The 19,216-nt window shown below is 35.9% G+C and overlaps 1 protein-coding gene across 4 annotated transcripts in view; it reads left to right on the forward strand.

Moving 5' to 3' along the window:
• ADGRL2 (adhesion G protein-coupled receptor L2) overlaps nucleotides 1–19,216 on the forward strand; it is a 623,949-nt gene that overhangs the window by 12,708 nt on the left and 592,025 nt on the right. The gene's annotated exons all lie outside the window — the stretch shown is intronic.

Below are 19,216 nucleotides of genomic sequence, written 5' to 3' on the forward strand. Positions count from 1 at the left end.
ATTCTAAATAATTGGGAAATAAGTGAAGCATAAAACTTAATTTAAAATTCAGGAAAACAAAGTACTTTGGGTATACATTTTTGATAGACTACCCCTCTTTGGCCAACATATTTAAAAAGAAAATGCTGAAATCCTTAAAAGAATTACTTAAGCTTATTTAAATTCATATGTATCTTCTGTATGTATTTGTATATATATATGTTATAAATTAAAAAAGTGTGAATCTTTGGTTTCTACCTTGAGATGAAGTACAATTTCTTGACCATTGCCTTTTCTTATTGAATGTGAATGAAGCAAATAACAAAGTAAATAATAAATTACACATGAAACAACCTGGAAAAGGTTATCAATATCACATATGACAACTAGCAATGAGTAAAACCTAGAACATGAGTTCATAATTCTGTGTATCAATTAAAAATATGAAATACCCAACTTTAAATGGGTCTCCTATCAAGGAACTTCAGTTTGGGAGAGAAAGATTTATGGACTTTTAGTTAATCATAAGCTTAATATGCACCGCTGGTGAGGTATGACTGCTAAAAAAGAATACCACCACCTCAGGCTAAATTAATAGACATTGTAAAAAGAACAATGGAAAGAATGGTTCCATTACATTCTCCAATTATTAGATCACATCTGGCATATTGCAATTAGTCCTCTGTATTTAAAGAACATTGAAAAATACAATATGTCAAAGAATATGGGGCCAATTTTTTTTTTTTTTTTTTGGTGCTGGGGATCGAACCCAGGGCCTTGTGCTTACAAGGCAAGCACTCTACTGACTGAGTTATCTCCCCAGCCCTGGGAGAAGGATTTAAAAACCAAGTCCTATCAAGAATAGAAGAGAGGAGAAAAAAGAGATCATGAATTGACATCAATTTCCATGCATGTGTGTTTGCGGGGATGAACCCAACAGCTGTGTGTAACAATAAAATTCTAATAATTTTTTTTTTTTAAAGAATAGAAAAGGAATCAATATTTGTACAAAAAAAAAAAAAAGACTAAGAGTAGGTACAATGAACATTGATAAGAATCACTATGGACATCTTTCAGCAAATATTATTGACACTTTGTGGCAAGCACTGTGTTTATGTATGAGGTAAACAGACAAAATGAAACAAAGTTGATGATGTGTTGAACTGGATGGAATGATGATAGTGGAGAAAAAAATGTGTTGCCAAGCAGGGACCCCCATTTTATGGTAAGAATAACCAGATGAGCGATTTCTGGAGGTGGCAGTAGTTTAAGAAGTTCTAAGACAGAAGTTGACATGTCTTGTTTTGGCCATAGTAAGTTTGAGAAACTAGATTTTTTTTTTTTTTTTTTTTTTTTTTTTTTTTCTTTTTGGTGGAGGGGGGTCTGTAAAGACAAAGTTCATATTATTTGGGTGAATGTTTGGTGAATTGTCAGGTAGAAGAGACCACAATTGTTCTGTGCCCTTCAAGAGATCTGATCCACAAACACAAATGTCAAATTTCCAAGGTCACCTGCAACTCCATCAAAAAGAGGAACAGCTTTAAGAACTACACTCTCCAAAACACTGCTTTGGCAGGAGATAAGTTTTCCCTCCTAGAAGCGATCTCAGCTTACAGAGACAAGTCTAACAGATATGTTTTGTAAAAGATGTCTGTACTCTGGTCAGGTACAGTGGTACACATCTGTAATCCCAGCAACTCAGGAGGCTGATGCAGGAGGATTGCAAGTTTGAGGCTACCTCAACAATTTAGGAATGCCCTACACAACTCGTTGAGACCCTGTCACAAAATAAAAAAATAAAAAGGACTGAGGATGTAGCTCGGTGGTAAAGTGCCCTTGGATTCAATCTCCAGTGTCAAAAAAATAAGTCTATATTATATGGAAAACTGGACTTCCCTTCAACATTATCATTATTTTAACACTATTGTGTTTAATTCCAGATACCAAGTTTTAAATCTTCGGGGAGAAAACAAAAAAAAGATTTTCACTTAGGTTGCTGCAGGTGTTTGCTAAACCATTTAATTGTTGATTGCTTCTGGGCATGTAACTATCACCTTTCTACCAGACCAGTTATTGATTGCACCAAGCAGCTATTGGCTCTTTTCTGAAACATGCACACTTTCCCTCCCGGGTGAGTGAAGGTCATCCCCACACGGATGGAAGTGGTCACCAAAGTTCGAAGCCAAGAGTTCTCTTCCAATATGACTCTAAACACCCTACGAAAAAGTCACTAATTTACTATGGCTGGCTTTCTTGTTTTGCTTAAACTTAGCCTCAAGCATCCTTCTCAATCCAGCACTCCCAGACAATCAATACTCACTGATTGGCATTGTCATTTGAGATGATGTTCAGCTCAGTTGTCATCCCTGCTCAGCCCCAGGACTCAGCTCTTAAGGGCTTCTACCCTCACAGACTCCACTGGGGATGAGAAACTGTAATGATTACTTCTAGGTAAGGATCTGAGAAATCATACCATTTGCCAGTCAGAACAATTGTTGCTTTTTTTTTTCCCCCTCATTGGTAATGCTCCATTTTTCCCCCTAAAAAGGCTTTGCAAATTTAAGAAGATTCTTTAGTGTGGTCTATAAAGAATATAAGGTATGTCAATACACCTTATGGGGAGTGGGAGAAAGAATTAACCATATAATCAGACACTGCATGGCAGACAGTACTTAATCAGAGCCAGAAATTTCAGGCAAAGCATCCCAGTCCTTTAAAATTTTTTTTTAAATAAGGTTTATTTTTCCTTTCCATAGACTTCAGTCTTTAGTAATAATTGTGTGCTTTGTGATTGTGGTTCAGGGATAGCACCTATCACATTAGAGTTCAATTTTAATATATCTAGAGCTCTTTAATAAGACAGTCTGTTAAGACTGGGGCACTGACTGATTAATAAGTTGGTTCAAGTAGACTTTCATTCAGGTCTCAGGAATAAGTGCTCTGTCTAGTTGATGAATTTCCACACTAAACACAAACGTTGTTATTTGTCATATACTAACTGTTTTAATGGGCCATTCTTCATGATCTTTAACAACTATCAATTGATCTCTAGGACTCAGATGTCGCACTGCAGTGCAGCTATATTCAAAGAATCCAAGTTTAGGTGAACTACAATATAAAAGAAGAAAAAAGCACATTAATCTGCTCTAGGGACAGAAATAAATTATGCACCATAATGAAGATGTGAACAACAAGCCGTTATTCAGGGCTGTTATTTTTCTCTACAACAAAAATATTGTAATCAATCCAGACAGTTATATCTTCAGTTCCTAAGGTTTTAATAAAGACAAGTCCAAGAATTCTTTTTAGACTTTCAGATGATTATATCTTGAACCATCAGAAATAATCAGATATGTTTTAAATCAGCTGGGAGATAAACTGGTCGATTTTGAACTTGTAAAACATAAACTCTAGAGGTAGCTTAATTTCCACATTTATCATTTGTGATTATTTTTCCACTTCCTCCTTGCTTTAAAAACCACATTGAACTCAGATTTCCCTCTAGCAGACCAGCAGGCCTAGGCCACTTAATACCAATAAAACCCAAACTGCTTAGAAATGAAACGAGTTATTTTTTTATTTATTTTTTTTTTTTAAAAGAGGTTCGGGGCAAACACTGTGTCCTAAGAGTACAAAGGATATGCCTACTTCTTTATCTGATATTCTCTGGTGGCAACATTAGCACACCAATGTTTTATGCATTTCATACATAATGTTCCGTATGATTATAAAATCCAGACCATACAGCTGAATTAAGTTTGCTGAGAATGGAATGGGATGGGAGGAAGGACATGTGCTATTGAGAAAAATCATCCCATTCCTTTATCTTCTAGGAGATCCGTGGAAGCACTTCCTTTGGAAAGTGCTCAAAGACAGATCAAATGTGATAATAAAGGTTCACTATCTGAACAGGTCTGCCCTAGAAATCGTGCTTTGGAAATTCGAGGTGGGAAAGAAAGGCAGTCTGTGCCAGAAACTGATTAAATTTCAGTCATCTATTCAAAGCAGTCCCTAGTTGCTTGTAAAATGCTCCATATAATTACAGTAACTATGGGTTTTAAAGGAATTTACACATTAGCCTTTATCATGGGACTTTCTTTGTGGGTGCATTTCAACTTTAAAATCAATATCCCTAAAATAAACTTTAATAAGATTTATTAATTTTATCTTTGTGGACCTTTTAAAAGTCAATATCAAATAACTTTCTCCAGATTCCTCTTGGCATTTGAAGAAGCTTAGATATAATCAAATGTCATGCCCTCTGTATGTTACACGATCATTGTTCTATGACTTCCCTCTTGTATACAACTTAGCCCTATTTTAAACTTTGAAAGAGTTGCGAATCAATACTAAAGACTGTTTAAAATGTGTGGGTCATCCTGATACATGATCTCAGTACTGTGGACAAGGCCCATTAGTCAGTTCTTGTGCTATTATCTTGCTCAGTGTTAGATGAGTAACCCAAGGAAGTGGTTTGACAGTTCCCAGTCAACCCTGCACCATAGTGGTGAAAATTACTTCATTGAAACAATCTACAGGCTTGGGGAACAAAAAACAAAAAGGTTTTTAGAAAGTAGTATCCCAGAGAAAAACACGACTACTACCATTCATTCAAAGTATAGTAAGGAGCATTTATATAATATCACAAAAGTAAATCTTTTTTTCTTTTCAGAAGAGACTGGGATCACTATTTCTTTACAGTAAGCTTCAAAGGGCAGGAATTCCTATCAACTACCCACTTGATAACTTACTCTTCAATGACTATAATCTTCATCCAGAGAATGGTTGTCCTTGTCCATTGTGTGTTACTATAACAAATACCTAAGACTTTATAAGGAAGTCTCACAATTGGACTTGGGAGGAAGTCCAAGCTCGAGTGGTCACATCTGGTAAGGGTTTCATGCCATACTATAATACCATAGATGGCATCATATGGTAGGAGATCATGTGAAAGTGGGAAATAGCACCTGCAGAAGAGCCAAATACATGGTGGGGCTAGGGACTGTATGACAACTTTTCCAGTGGTAACTAATTCAGTCTCCAGAGACCTGACCCACTCCTAGAGACAGACATTAGTCCTTTCCATAGTGCCCCATAACCTAATCACCTCCCACTAGGCCCCATCTCTTAAGTTCCACCATTCCTTGGCATCGTTATGTAAGGAACCGAATTTCCAGTACAGAGATCTTTGAGAGAGGAATCAAATCCAAACCACAGCTGCACTGAATTTAAAATTTTCATTGGAAGGAAACGTTTTGGGGAAGTCAAATTGCACGTTTCACTGACACCAGAAAAATTCTATCAATAGAACACTATCAGTCCTAATCTCATTTGTAAAGGTGTCATTTTAACGTCCATTAAAAATGGGTAACCCTTAATACTAAATTGGAAGTTGTCTGAAAGTAGTAACGTGTCCTGTAATGAATAGGCATACCTTAAAAAGATAATTTAGTTAGCCAAGATAAGCAGTGCCTCTCCACTCAGTTAAAGAAGAGCCTGCAGAAGACACTGTTCAGTTACTTTTAACATGGCCAACCATCCTGTGTAAGGATTACCAGTTCCAATATCTTTATCCACCTACAACAACCATCAGTTCCCTCCAACCTCTCTACCTACCCCACTCGGAAAAATGTTATTTGACATGGCATTGACTCAAAGCATGAAAGGGCATAGAAGTCCTTAATTATATTTTACAATCTGCTCTTTACCTGGATTATTTAAGAGAGCTTTTCATTTCCTTTGTTATTTGCTCGTAAAGGATATTTTACATGATCTGCAGAGAATCCGTCCATTTTTATAGAATTGAGTTTACCTGCTTTTAGTGTAAAACCAAATCAACAGTAGCTTAAACCAACTATTGTATTTTTCTTTCATGCAAAAGAAGTCTGGAGATAATCTATCCTAATATGGTGGCTCCGTAATTACAAGCTGTCTACGTTCCTGTTGTCTCTCTATTATGCCACCAGACAGGCATGGCTTCCATTCTTTAAGCTTACCTCATGTTTGCAAGATAGTGTGACACTCTAACCATTATGTTTATTTTGGAAATTAATAAGAAGGAAAAAGGAAAGGGCTTTCAGAGTCATCCTACTACATACACTCTCTCAGAATACTCCCTCCCCTACATATCCAAAGACTCGGATTATGTCTCATTGAACACCCCTGTTTTGAAAGGAGGTTAGGAGATAGTTGTTTAGACAGACATATTACTATTTTTTATCAAGATAGAGGAGCAAACTACAGTACATATTATGAGGACAAGTAATAATCTCTGCTGCACAATCTTTTAATTTGCTCCTTATTTGGAGGATTAATAACCTCTCATCTAATACCAACTCTTTCTCCAAAAGCTAGATGGAGACATTGTTAGCTAAGATCCTTTTGACTTCATATGGCTGCCTGAACAGTCTTATGTCTTAGAAGGGAAAGCTCTAAATATAAAGTGTAATTTTTAAATAATTTGATTTAATCAAAACTGCCCAAACCACCAACTGTTTTTTTTTTTTTTTCTTTTAGGTGCTAATTTATTTTTTACTTCTGAATCTTTGCAATAGTAAGTGTCTAAAATTTAAGCAAGTGTCATTTTCAAAGCTTGAGAGAATCAGAGACAAAAATTACTGATTTCACATCATAAAATGTTCCTATTTTGCCTCATCTGAAGCACTGAAATTACCAGTATCATAAATTGCTCTCATAATTGTGATTTTTACACATTAATTGTTATCTGACAACTATGCTGGTGCAGATATCCTTCTTGTCTTTGAATGTTTCTGATGATCAGTTTTTAACTTGAGTCAAGGTGAAATAGAAATAAAAATGTCATTTTGATTAAACTACTTTTAAATAAATAACAATATTTTTGATCACTCAAGAGGCTTTTTGGTTTCTAGTTGGAATATGTCATATACTAATCAAATGGAACATCATGAGATTAATGTCTATTAAGATACAACATACTTATACCTAATACCTAATCCTCATGATGAGGATGCCCAAAAATATCTGAAATATGTTCATGTTTTACAGGAAAATGGGGTCAAGAGATAATCTCAAATACTGACCCAATGAGGATTAATGCAAACAGATTTCTAAAATTGTTACATGTCATTGAATGAAACACAGATGATGTACTGCCTGGCTCTTGACATCAGTGGGGCATATCTGATTAAAGAAAAGGGAGGTAACACATTTTTATGTTAACATGTATGCACACTTCCTTAGGGATTTTTTTGCTGCTGGGAACATACAGACAATGAAAATTCAATTTAACTACAATTCAAGAATATCTGAAGTAACTTACTTGATCGAAGTGCACTGTAGGATTGGCTATCTGGAGAATTTGGATATTCTTAGATCAGGAATTATTATTTTAAATTGGAATATCTTTAAGATTTAGTCAAATTAATGAATCCCTCCTTTTATTCTATGCCATTATCAGCTAAGTACACAAAAGCTGTTAACACATGGCATAACTAATCACCATTACTACCAGCTGCCAACAGATGCATCAGTCAACAACAAATGTATTCTAATCATGTCCTGGAAAGAACTGTTTCACACCTTTGGAGGCTGACATCTGCACCTTGTGGAAGTGCAAAAAAGTGTTTAAGGTCTGCATTTATTGACACCTGCTATGTGCATTTGAGAAAACATGTAAGCGTAGCTCAAAGGATGTTTTTGAGGAACTCGGAACACATTAATAATAGACACTGTTAACATTTTAAAGTTTAACAACAGATTAATTTGGTTGATAAGTACACGCATGACTGAATCATAAAATCCATGAGTTCTGGAACCATTTCTTTAACATATTTGCATGCCCTGTAGTGCCTGGCACAGTGCCTGGGATATCGTATGTTTTCAAAAAATATTTGATGATAATCAGTATTATACTTTACATCGATATGAAACCAAAGTATCAAGCTGATGAAAAAGGGAGGACTTTTAGTTTTGGTTCCCTTTACTTCTTTATACTCATATTTCATTTAGTTGTTGTTTTAAGTAAGGTGGAATGGAACTTCCCTGAATAAGAAATATGCATGACTCCTAAAGACAATGATTAGCTTAGAGAAAAATTTCACATTTGCAAGTAAAATGGATGGCTTTGGAAATAATTCATGTCAGGGCTTAGGCTCTGAAATAATGATTAGGTAAATTTTTACTCTTTGGGATAGGTTGTTTTTTTCTTTACAATTTGGGATCAAGTATCCAAGCAGTAGAAATAGAGAAAATATTATATCAACTCACAGGTATAATAAAACAATGAATAAGTGCTCATTTTTTTTTCATGATTACTGCCTCTATATTTATTTTCCCCAAATAATTATTAGCTTTATATAAATAATATACTTTATTCCCTTGCTAGTCGACAAGGATGTTTGACATTAAGGAAAGGTCAGGCATCATGAATGGGAAACCACATTGTGCATTGCCTTTACGGTTTATTGAATTAAGAGGTACATATATTTGACAAAGTATGGAAATCAAATAGCTGCCATGTTAGCAATGCCCTTTTACATGCCATAGATTTATTGACATTTACCAAACATAAAAAAATATTAAAACTGTGAGTGCTTAGTATGCATTATGATGTAAAACCTAATATCACTTCCCTGAAGATTATAAGAGAACATTTTAATCAGAGTAAATCTACCAATTGATTAGACAGGGGACTGAAATATAAGTTAAACATGCATATTTAATTCTAGAAAGTACAAAAATTGAGTCTTTTATGTCAGTTAAGTTTCATCTGTTGACTTAGGTACAAATTCAATCTATATCGAATACACATATATTATATTATATCCATAAACACACATCAATAAAACCTCGTTCCATGGACCGAACATGTACTTAATGTTTTGATGTAACAAATAGATTTTCAAACCACATGATGCTTACTGCAATAGATATCATGGAAGTAGCTTTCCAGGAAGAAATTATTATGATCCAACTCTATGCCTTTTATTGAAATAATACAAAGTTACAATATAGATATTACATTCAGAAGTATCATGGGAATTGTCAAAATGAATACATGCATTCAGGTTCTAGAACATGTACTCTCATAAACACAAACTCATTTTTTTCCCTGATAGAATAAATAATCTCTACCCTTTAAGTACTATATTGTTCATTTTATTATCAGGAAATTCAGTCAGTAAAAGAAATATTATAATAATTGTAAATATAAATGACTATAATCTCTTTTACAGAGATTTAAAAATTAAAAATTTAAGAATTTTCATAAAGTGTTCCATAAAATCAAATTGAATAAATACCCTATAGGGGCAAATGAATTTATATTCATCAGAGTTAGTGATAGCCATGTTTCAAGAGCTTTAGCACCACTAAATTCAAACCTCCTCATGGAAATACAATTTAATTCCCAGTAAATGTTCTTGTTCGCCACTACCTGAATGATTACATAGTCTTTGAAATGTATACAAGCTTGAAATGCACCCAAAATGTTGGACTCCTTTGAGGAAACATTTAAATGTATAACAATAATACTTTTATATGAAATTGAACCAAATACCTATTACATATGCGCCTTTCACCTTATTTTCTCCAGTAATACATCAAAGCAAGGGAGTTGATTTTTTAAAAAGGGAGGAAGGTGGAATTTCTTATGAAATTTGAAAACACCTGAGTTCAGGAGTTTTTGTGGATTTGTTTTGTTTTATTTTCCCTCAGAAAAATAAATCATCACGGTACTGCAAAATTTTATGTTGACATGAGCTTAGACTTCATATACTAGAAAGACTAGTGGTCTGAGAATTAAGAGACTCCTTCTGAGAGAACTCTACTGTCATCTTGTCTGGCAAGAAATGAAGCCTCCCTAGGTCTTATAGATGATGTTCGTGGTGTTGTAAAGTGAGGATTTGTGAAGAAATCCTTGGAAAGATGCTTGTGTTGGGGCTTTTTGGTCTGCATCTACCATCATCCAACTACTGCATAGAAGGACCCAAAGAGAGATAATTCAAATTCATAATTTTTATTGCCAATCTGGACTTTTTGAGTCTATCTCCTATTTACAGCAAGTAAACCAAAAAAGTATAGAAATACCAGAGATACCTTTTTTGGTTCATTCTTTTATATTCACTTACTTTTTTAGATGGTGCTGGGGATCAAACCCAGGATCTGGTGAATAGTAGTCAAGTGCTCTACCACTGAGCTATATCCCAGCCCTTGGTTCATTCTTAAAGTCAGAGGACTCAGTCTTTTGGCTCCCTTTAACCTGGGTGTCTCACTTACATCTTAGCATTCAAGAGATGAAAGTTCTCCAACAAAAAACAAAATTCACTTCCAAATCTAATTGAAAGTGATTAATAAGGTATTGTTCTGTGGTCTTCCATTGCCTTGGAATGTTTTAACTCCAAAATCTATCAGGAGTGTTTCTACCTGGTGTCCTGGAGCCTATTTGCGTAATCTAGCTCTGGATAGGAGTTTCTCAATGTTTACAACTCCAAAGGCATCTTTATGTATTCCAAAATTAGAGCAGAATGATTAGATACACAGCTCTGGAATCAGCCCATGTCCTTACTTCAGCTCACCACTTATTAAATGTGAAACTGGGAAAGTGACTAAAGTCTTTACATCTTCCCTTGCAAGTCACTTGCAGAGGGTAGCTAGATGCTGGCCTTACCCACAAGGTCTTGCCATCATCACTGTGAGGTGAGACAGTCAGGACTGCAGTCAGGAAGACCTGTTAATGACATGTTCTTCCAGCATTCATTCAACTACCGTCCCTTCATTACAGGCCAGTGAACAATACGTTGCTCTACTAGACATTCTAGTTAGGGCAGACATGCAATGAACAAGCAAATAAATATGCACAACTGTTACTATTGACTGGTCAGTGCTTAGAAGACAGCTTTATAGGATAATGTGACAGAGAGAGGAGGGCTATTTCAAGAGATCAGGAGGGCCTCTCTGAAGAGGTGGCTTCCAGCTGGGCCCTCAAAAAGAAGCGGGCACAGGAAAACCTTAGGAAGGAATATCCCACTCAGAGAAACTGCAAGAGAAAGCACAGGAAGAACATAAAGAAGATCAGCACGGCTGGTGCCCAGTGATCCCGGGAGGGCTCATGTTCCAAGAGGTGGAAGGGGCAAGACCTGCTCAAAAGTGGAGTGAGAGAACAGTCTGAAAATGTCAGAAGCCACTTTTGATAGAGTTGGTATCAAATCTCTGCTCTACCCCTTGCAAATTGAGACCTCAGATAGTTGCTCAAACTCTCTGAACTTCAATTTTGGATAGTAGAATGGAAGTGATAATGACTGTTCCTCACAAGTTTTGGAAGTATTGAATGAGATTACTAATGTAGATCTGATTCAGCACCTGGTGTATGATAAGATTCAATGATTTCAGCAAGATATCATTAAATTATTATTGTGATGCTGCAGGGGTGATGGTATGGTGGTAGGGGTGCTAATGTCCAATCTCCTTTTTTCAATTAAAGATATATTTTACTGAAATGAGGTAAAATTGGCACTACAAAGCAACCATTCTGTAAAATCATTTCAGTAGCTGTACTTATGCATGAAAATGTGAAAAATAAAACCCAAATACATTGGCTAAATTCTGGTCACTAAAAAATTATACAATATAGTAATTTTAACTGCCATCCAATTTACCAGGATATGAGTTTGCTTGCCATCTCCAATCTCTAGATAGATAGTTTTTATGACAGAATTGAAGAACAAAGGGTAAAGGACATACACCCACTATGGTCAGAATGTTAGTGTTCCCCCAGAATTCATATGTTGAAACGTAACATCTAAGGTGGTAGTACTAAGAGGTGGGACCTTTTAAAGTAATTGGGTCTTGAAGGCAAAGTGCCTTGATAAAAGCCACCTGAGAGAGTTGGTTTCCCCCATCTGCTGTGTGAGAGCACAGCTAGAAGGTGCCTTTGTTGAAACAGAGAGCAAGCCCTGACCAAACATGAAATCAGCTCATGCCTTGACCTTGGACTTTCCAGTTTCCTGAACTTTGAGAAATAAATGCTTGTTGTTTATAAGCCATCCAGTTTACAGTATCTTGTTACAGCAGTCTAAGTAGATGAAAACAGGGTCTTTTCCAGTATCTCAAAAGCAGTATAAGGGTGAAGAGCACAAGCCCTGAAACCAGCCAGTCTGGGTTTCACTGGGCAACCACCCACCTGCTGTGAGTCTATGCAAGTGGCTCAGCTTCCCTGCATCTTAGGTTTCTCATCTCTGAGACCAATACTTATATCTCAGCTGTTGTGTGTGTATCAGTAACATAATGCCCGTGCTATAACTCATGGTAATCAGTGTGTGATAATGACTTCAGGTAGATATGAGCAACCACTTTTATAAGTGCCAATTCTAAAACAATCAAACTCTGAATAGGGTTACATAAGAAAATACAGTAAAAGTCACCTAGCATCCCACTGTTCATGAACAGCCTCATTTAAATATTAACAAATCACTTTCTTTGGAGTCTTTTTGTTGTTGTTTCATTGTTTAATTTTAATAGACCTTTCTACCATGCTTGTTTCATCCCCTTAAAAGGTTTTTCTAAACCTTTTAAAAGGTTAGAAAGCAATATCCATATTGTAACTTCCCCAAATATATTCTGATATTACTATTTTTGTTACTTAAAAGAAATGTCAATTTTATAGTTATGATTTTCTAGCCATTAAAGTTGATGTTAGGCCAGTCACATTGGTTCACACCTGTAATCCCAGCTACTCAGGATGCTGAGGCAAGAGGATTGCTAATTGGAGGACAACCTGGACAATTTAAAAATTAAATTTAAATTAAAAAAAAAAAAAGGTCGGGGATGTAGCTCAGTGGTAGAATACTTGCCCAGCATACTTGAGGTCCTAGATTCAATCCCCATTACAACAATAATAGTAATTTTAAAAATAAACATAAACAGAATTGATAAATTTTACAAATACATATTTCTCCAAAGGTTTAAACAAAACAAAAATGCAAAAAAAAAAAAAAAAAAGTAGTTTGTTAATATTTAAATGGTACTATCCACAAGTAGTGGGCTGTTAGGTGACTTCTACTGTGTTCTTTTTTTATGTGGCCTATTAACCGTTTTATTTTCTCAGAATTGGCACTTATAAAAAACGGTTGCTCACCTCTGTCTGAAGTCATTATCACATATTGATTATCAGTCAGTACCTTAGAGGAATGAGTTGCCAGTCAGGGACAGTAAGAAACCTCCCAGGAAGGATGTGAGGAAGAAAAGGGAAGCTGCAGAGTGGGGGAAGGGTTCCAGGAAAAAGGGGAGGCAAGATGCCCCCAGTGATGATCAAGTGAAGAGGGGTGTGTCAAAGGATTAGTATGTTCCTTGACTCAGAGTACATTTTCTATGACCACTAATGAGCTTTCCTTACTGTGACTAACCACCAAAAATTCCTCCTTTTAGAAAAGAGGTTAAGTAACCCACTCTAGGTTGTATCTATGGAAGAGTCAAAATATGAAACTAAATAGGTTTAAACCCAAAGCCTTACGAAGGCTCTGGTAAAAAGATGAACATATGGCTTTTGCTATTTGCTTCTGCATTAAAAATGTGTATGTGCGTCAGGCATAGTGGTGCAAACCTGTAATCCCAGAGGCTCAGATGGCTGAGGCAGGAGGATCACAAATTCAATGCCAGCATCAGCAACTTAGGGAGACCCTAAGCAACTTAGTAAGACCCTACGTCAAAATAAAAAAGGGCTGAAGATGTGGCTCAGTGGTTAACCCCCTGGGTTCAATCCCTGATACAAAAAAAAAAGGTGTGGTTGTGTGTGAATAATTTCACCCAATCAGGACTCAAAAATCCTATTGAATATCATTATCCCATCTCATAAATGTAATTGTAAAATTCAGGGTAAACAAGTTATTGAAAATCACTAGATTTTACAGTCACGATTTCTGACTCACTTCAGTCTTTCCACTACAACACACTGTTGTCATTCCTTAGGTGAGAGCTCACAGAGAATATAGAAATGAAGCCTATCTAAGCCGAATCCTTAACCAAAACCAAAACCATGAATCTTGTTCACGAAAGCACACAATTTAGTGTGAGAAACAAAATCTGATGCACAAAGAACTTAAGACTTCTTTCAGAGTACAGATGAACAAATAGAGGATTAAATATAATTTGCATGTATAATTCTACCAGCCCCTCGCACATTCTCCCTCTATTTCTCCTACTGCCAGTCATTTTAAATCAGTTTTGAAAAGAGGAATTTAATGCATGTGTTTCTTCCACCATCTCTCTCCACTTTTACTGAATTTGGAATGTGTTTCTTCCTTTATTCATTCTGCAGTGATTAAAATGCAATAATAGCCAAACTCTGGGACTGCAGTGTTAATAAAGGGAACATTTCTCCCTCCAGGAATTGACCGATTCTTGCAATGTTTAGTGGAAAACTTTTAGTTCAGTCAATAGCAAAATTAGTTGGAATCTAGATCCCAATATTGCCTAACATTTCCTCCTCTTCAGCAAGTCCCTGTTTTAAGAACAAGGTTGCTTTAAGTGTGACTGTAAGACAAGGGAGATTATTATCATAGTCCCATTGTGATGACCTTCACTTTATCATTCTTTTCATTCCTGATTGATGCTCAGTGGCCCTGTCAGAGATTCTCCTCCACTATGCCAATGTGCTACTTCCAAACCTACTTCACCTCCCTTTCTTGCCTGCACCATTCAGAACAGGATTTTTGAAAACCTTTTGTGCAAGGTCTAACAATGCTGCTTTTTCTAAATATACTGATAAAAATATGAATGTGACTGATTGTGATACTAATCAAGATTAGAAAGGGGAAGAGTGCCACAGTAGCTCATTGTAATCCTTCATTTTAGTCTTCATGTTGATTAGGAATAGTTCTCTAGTGATAGTAACCAGATACAGAATAAGGTGCGACTAAAAGTCCTGATGGAATCAGTTAATTGTGATCATTTCCTTGATCTTCCATTTGAATTGAGATTATTTCTTAATTACCTTAGTGAATTGCTTGCTCTCATTGCCCAGATCCCTGAGGTCTGTTAATTGATATGCAGCTGGTCCTAACTATGTATGGCCATCAACACACAGGTTATTTTGTTAATCCCATAATCCAGATGAGTGGGGAAAAGACATACTCACGCAGGGTCTCTTGATGATTTAATCCTCCTCTGGAAAAGATTAAGGAACTTTTGTTTGCATCATGCAATATCATGCTTTCCCCCAGAAAAAATCACCCTTCCCTCATACTCTAGGACACCAAGGCTTCCATGTGTTTCTGCGATTGTTAGCATGTGGTCTTCTTTCAAGTTTATCACCAAGTCATCCCAGTGCTTGATCTGTTTTAAGATTCCCTTTAATCTACACGTTTTGGTAGGTAACAAAAACATTGATGAAGAGAGTTGCTACATAACTTATATGTTGACAAACTCTCTTCTCCAGAGTAGTTTTGCAAGCATTGGATTGTATCAAATAGTCATATCCAATCATCAGAGGTTCCTTTAATTACATGATGAATTCTATGAGTCTGCTGAAGTCTGCAGTCAGATAATTCACAAATGGAGAACCAAATAGGATCAGAGTCCTTAGGTCTGTAAAATATTACTCTGAAACTTTAACTCATTTTTTTTCTCCAATGATCTGCACTAAGTAGAAAAATAATATACCCATTTACATTTACTGATATGATTATTTTAGGCATTGTGTAACCTTAAGGGGGCACTAACGTACACAATCAAGTCACCTCTTAGGTTGGGAAGTATAACTCAGTAGTAGAGTTTATGTACATAGGAGGTATGAGGCCCGGGACTTGATCTAGCACTAAAGTAAGAAATAAAATAAAAAGTAAGACTTCTCTTAATATACAGTCAACAAAAACATTTTCTTGGCATCTAGTCTGATGCAAACACTGAGGTATTAATTGATAGTACAGGGATCAATGTTTAACTTTGAGCTCACAGTGATAGAAATTAAATTACTTAATTAAAAAAGGATAAAGAACACACAGAACTTTAAGAAATTCCTTCACAATTTTTGCAGAAGTTACTTTTTCTACCATACACCTGGAAATTTAATGACAATAATGATTGCATAGCATTTACCATGTGCCAGATAATGTTCTATGTAATTTCTTGATTTACCCTAAGGAAATATTGCTGTCCCTCTTTTGCAGAGAAGGCAACCGAGACACAGATCTTATGCGATTCAGACATCTACCAATTAAACCCAGATATTCTGACTTCAGTGTGCAACCTCCTAACCATGTATATGGTTCAGCCTCTCACCAAACTCTGCTCTCATCTCCTGACTCTTCCACTGCCATCTTCCCCTTACTTTCAGATTGTTTCTTATTCTCCCGTCTCATTATACTGTTCTAATTACTGGAATGCTATTCTGCCAACTTCCAAGTGGCATTTACATTTACTCATCCCACAAAACTCAGATCATGGTCCACTTTCTTCCTTGAAACTTAGTCTAATTTAGATGTACTCTCCTCTGTGTTCCATAGTTCCCTGTGCATATGTACATGTATAACTCTCACTCACTGAGCATTGGTGAGTGCAAAGTGTTAAGGCTTCTCCTGGATTATTTGATTTCATTTTTGCAATGACCCTATAGAGAAGACAGCCCACTTAACAGAAAAATATATTGAGACATAGTAATAATTAAAGAATTTGCCTAAGATTAGAATTAATTAATGACAACTGACAAAGTCAGGATAAAATCTCAATCAGATTCCAAATGCCTTGCTCTTAAGCATGATGCACACACACAAAAACTATCATCATAATGCTTGCTACTTTGTGTCTCTGACCTTGGCTGAAAGCAGCTGGACAGAACCATGCCCACGTTTGATCTTGGATCCCCAGATCTTAACCAGAGCCTAGGAAATCAAAGGAATATGAAATTTTAACTGCTGTAAATCTTCCTGCTCCTCATCGGTGTCCTCATTTTTCTCCTTTAGTCCTTCACCTGATACTTACTTTGTGGTATTTCCCAGGGCTTCAAATCTTATCTTCCTCTCACAAGATTCACTGCTGTGTCATTAGCTTCCACCTGTTACACTTGTGATTCCAAATTCAAATTACCTATCCTAGCCTCCCCTGAAGTTTGTCCTTCTCCCTACCTCTGTGCATATTACCCCTTCTGAGCAGAATGTCTTTCATTTCTTTGACCTGCAAACTCTAAGTTATTCTTTTGGGTTCAGTTCTCCTATAAGCTATGTATTTTTTATTCACAATTCTTTGGTTACACAACTTGGAATTTGTATCATATTCCCATATGTGTTTACTGTATCTCTCCCCACAGGAGACCTTGGAAAGAATTGTGCTATGTTCATTTCAGTATCACTGTGTCTGTTGCAGCATATCACAAAAAGAGTATTCCAACAATCATTTAGCATATAAATGAATGATAAATCTGAAGAATGTCTTTCGAGTCATAGTATATTTTCAAGAAGGTGTTTTGTGTTAATGTGAAGTTATGTGTTAATGTTTTGTCATTTTATAATGCAAGTAATTTGAAAATATAATAAACAAATAGTAAAATATAGATTTAAAGGAAGGAGATTGATATTTTATTCTGTCTTTTCATGCTTTTGCAATGTGTAATTAACAAAGGGAGGACATGTTAACCTTATCACTAATACCCAAGCTTCAGCTTTCTGAGGAGTCAGAATCCTTTGCCCAACTCGCACTTGCTCCGGGTCATGAGTCTACAACAGTGCTTCTGGTACAGAAGCAATTTCTCCTCTCTACTAGGGTAGCAGGGTCATCTGATTGGACTTTCCATGGTCCTGGCTGAATAGGAAGGGAATTAAATTGCAGTGTCAAAGGAAATTACTCATTCTAAGAAGCATTCACACATTATCTATGGCCAAAACCATCTCTGACACTCATTTATGATTAAAATTAAAAGTAAGAAAGAAGAGGCAGTTTGGCAGCACTTCTGTGACAATAAAACTGCAAAGACCAAATTAAATCGATGGCACTGGTCTGTGGCACATTAGATAAGAAAGTGTTTTTCTCCATGGTGTTTTAGAATTTAGACACTTACCCAGTGAGGCAGGAGAGGAAATGTGTGCCCCAGTGGTCTGCATAGAAACTCTTTCTAGAACCCAATAAGTTCAAGTTACCTAGATGCCCAATAAGTTCAAGTTACCTAGATATTCTCTTGTGGGAAGATGTGAAGGAGCAAAGGTCCTTTTAAATAGAAATTTCAAAATCTTAAAGGAGAAACCTCCAAAACAAGCCCATTCTCCACATTGTCAATAAGCATGTACAGTTTTACTTAATTTTTTTTTAACCAAGATCCCCATAATATATTTCAAACCTTTTTATCTGTTCTAAGGTGGAGTGGTTACAATGAATGGTGGAAAAGACAATGATTTCTTGATAATGTGTCCCTGAAATAACATGGAGCTGAGGTAAAATGTATGCTTTAAGACATTTCAAAATTATACAGTCTGGCTTAAAAATTGTGCTGAATCCTATGCCTGGGGAGGAGATAAAATTAAAATGTTAGATTTAAAAGGAAACTCAATATTGATTGTTAGGAGAGGAAAAAAAAAAAAAAAAGAATTTAAGGCCACAGCACTATTTTAGTGCCTAGAATAGATGTAGCACCAAAGATAGTTTAAATGAGAAAGGCTTCTGGATTTATTTAAAGACATGTCATCTCTTTGGCCTCTTCACACAGGGGCAGACAGAACAAAAACGATTTATCCACTGAGCTATTTGCCTTTTAGAAAACTGCGATTTGTTTCTTATATAAACCTATTATTATACTTTTATTTTATTGCCTGGCACTTTCACACTTAAGAGTTTTTTTCCTTCCGATATCAGTTTTTCTCAACCTAGTGAACATTTATATTATCCTTCTACAAGCAGGCTCTTCAAGTTTGAAGTGGCAGTTTACTATTTATTTTATTCTGATTCTTAAGCACTTTAACAGGAGTGATACTTAGGTTATCCTCATGTGATAATATTACTAGGTGATTCTGCATTCCCATACAAAATACATGTATGGAGCTCACTAGGGTTTCTATACGTTGATGTACCTATCACATACCTGTCTGCTAAAACCCATCAATATGAATGGAGAATGAGTCCCAATTACTGTAGTGAATCTTAGTATCAGTATCCACTTTAAATCAAAATTTAAACTAAAACAAAATTTTAGATGTATATATTTTTCTTTAGGAAATGTGAATTCTAATAAGAAGTAGTTCTTTCCTGAGAAACAAATAGAAGATGAGTAGCAGTTAAT

This window comes from Sciurus vulgaris, assembly GCF_902686455.1.
Source record: "Sciurus vulgaris genome assembly, chromosome: 1".
Taxonomy (NCBI): domain Eukaryota; kingdom Metazoa; phylum Chordata; class Mammalia; order Rodentia; family Sciuridae; genus Sciurus; species Sciurus vulgaris.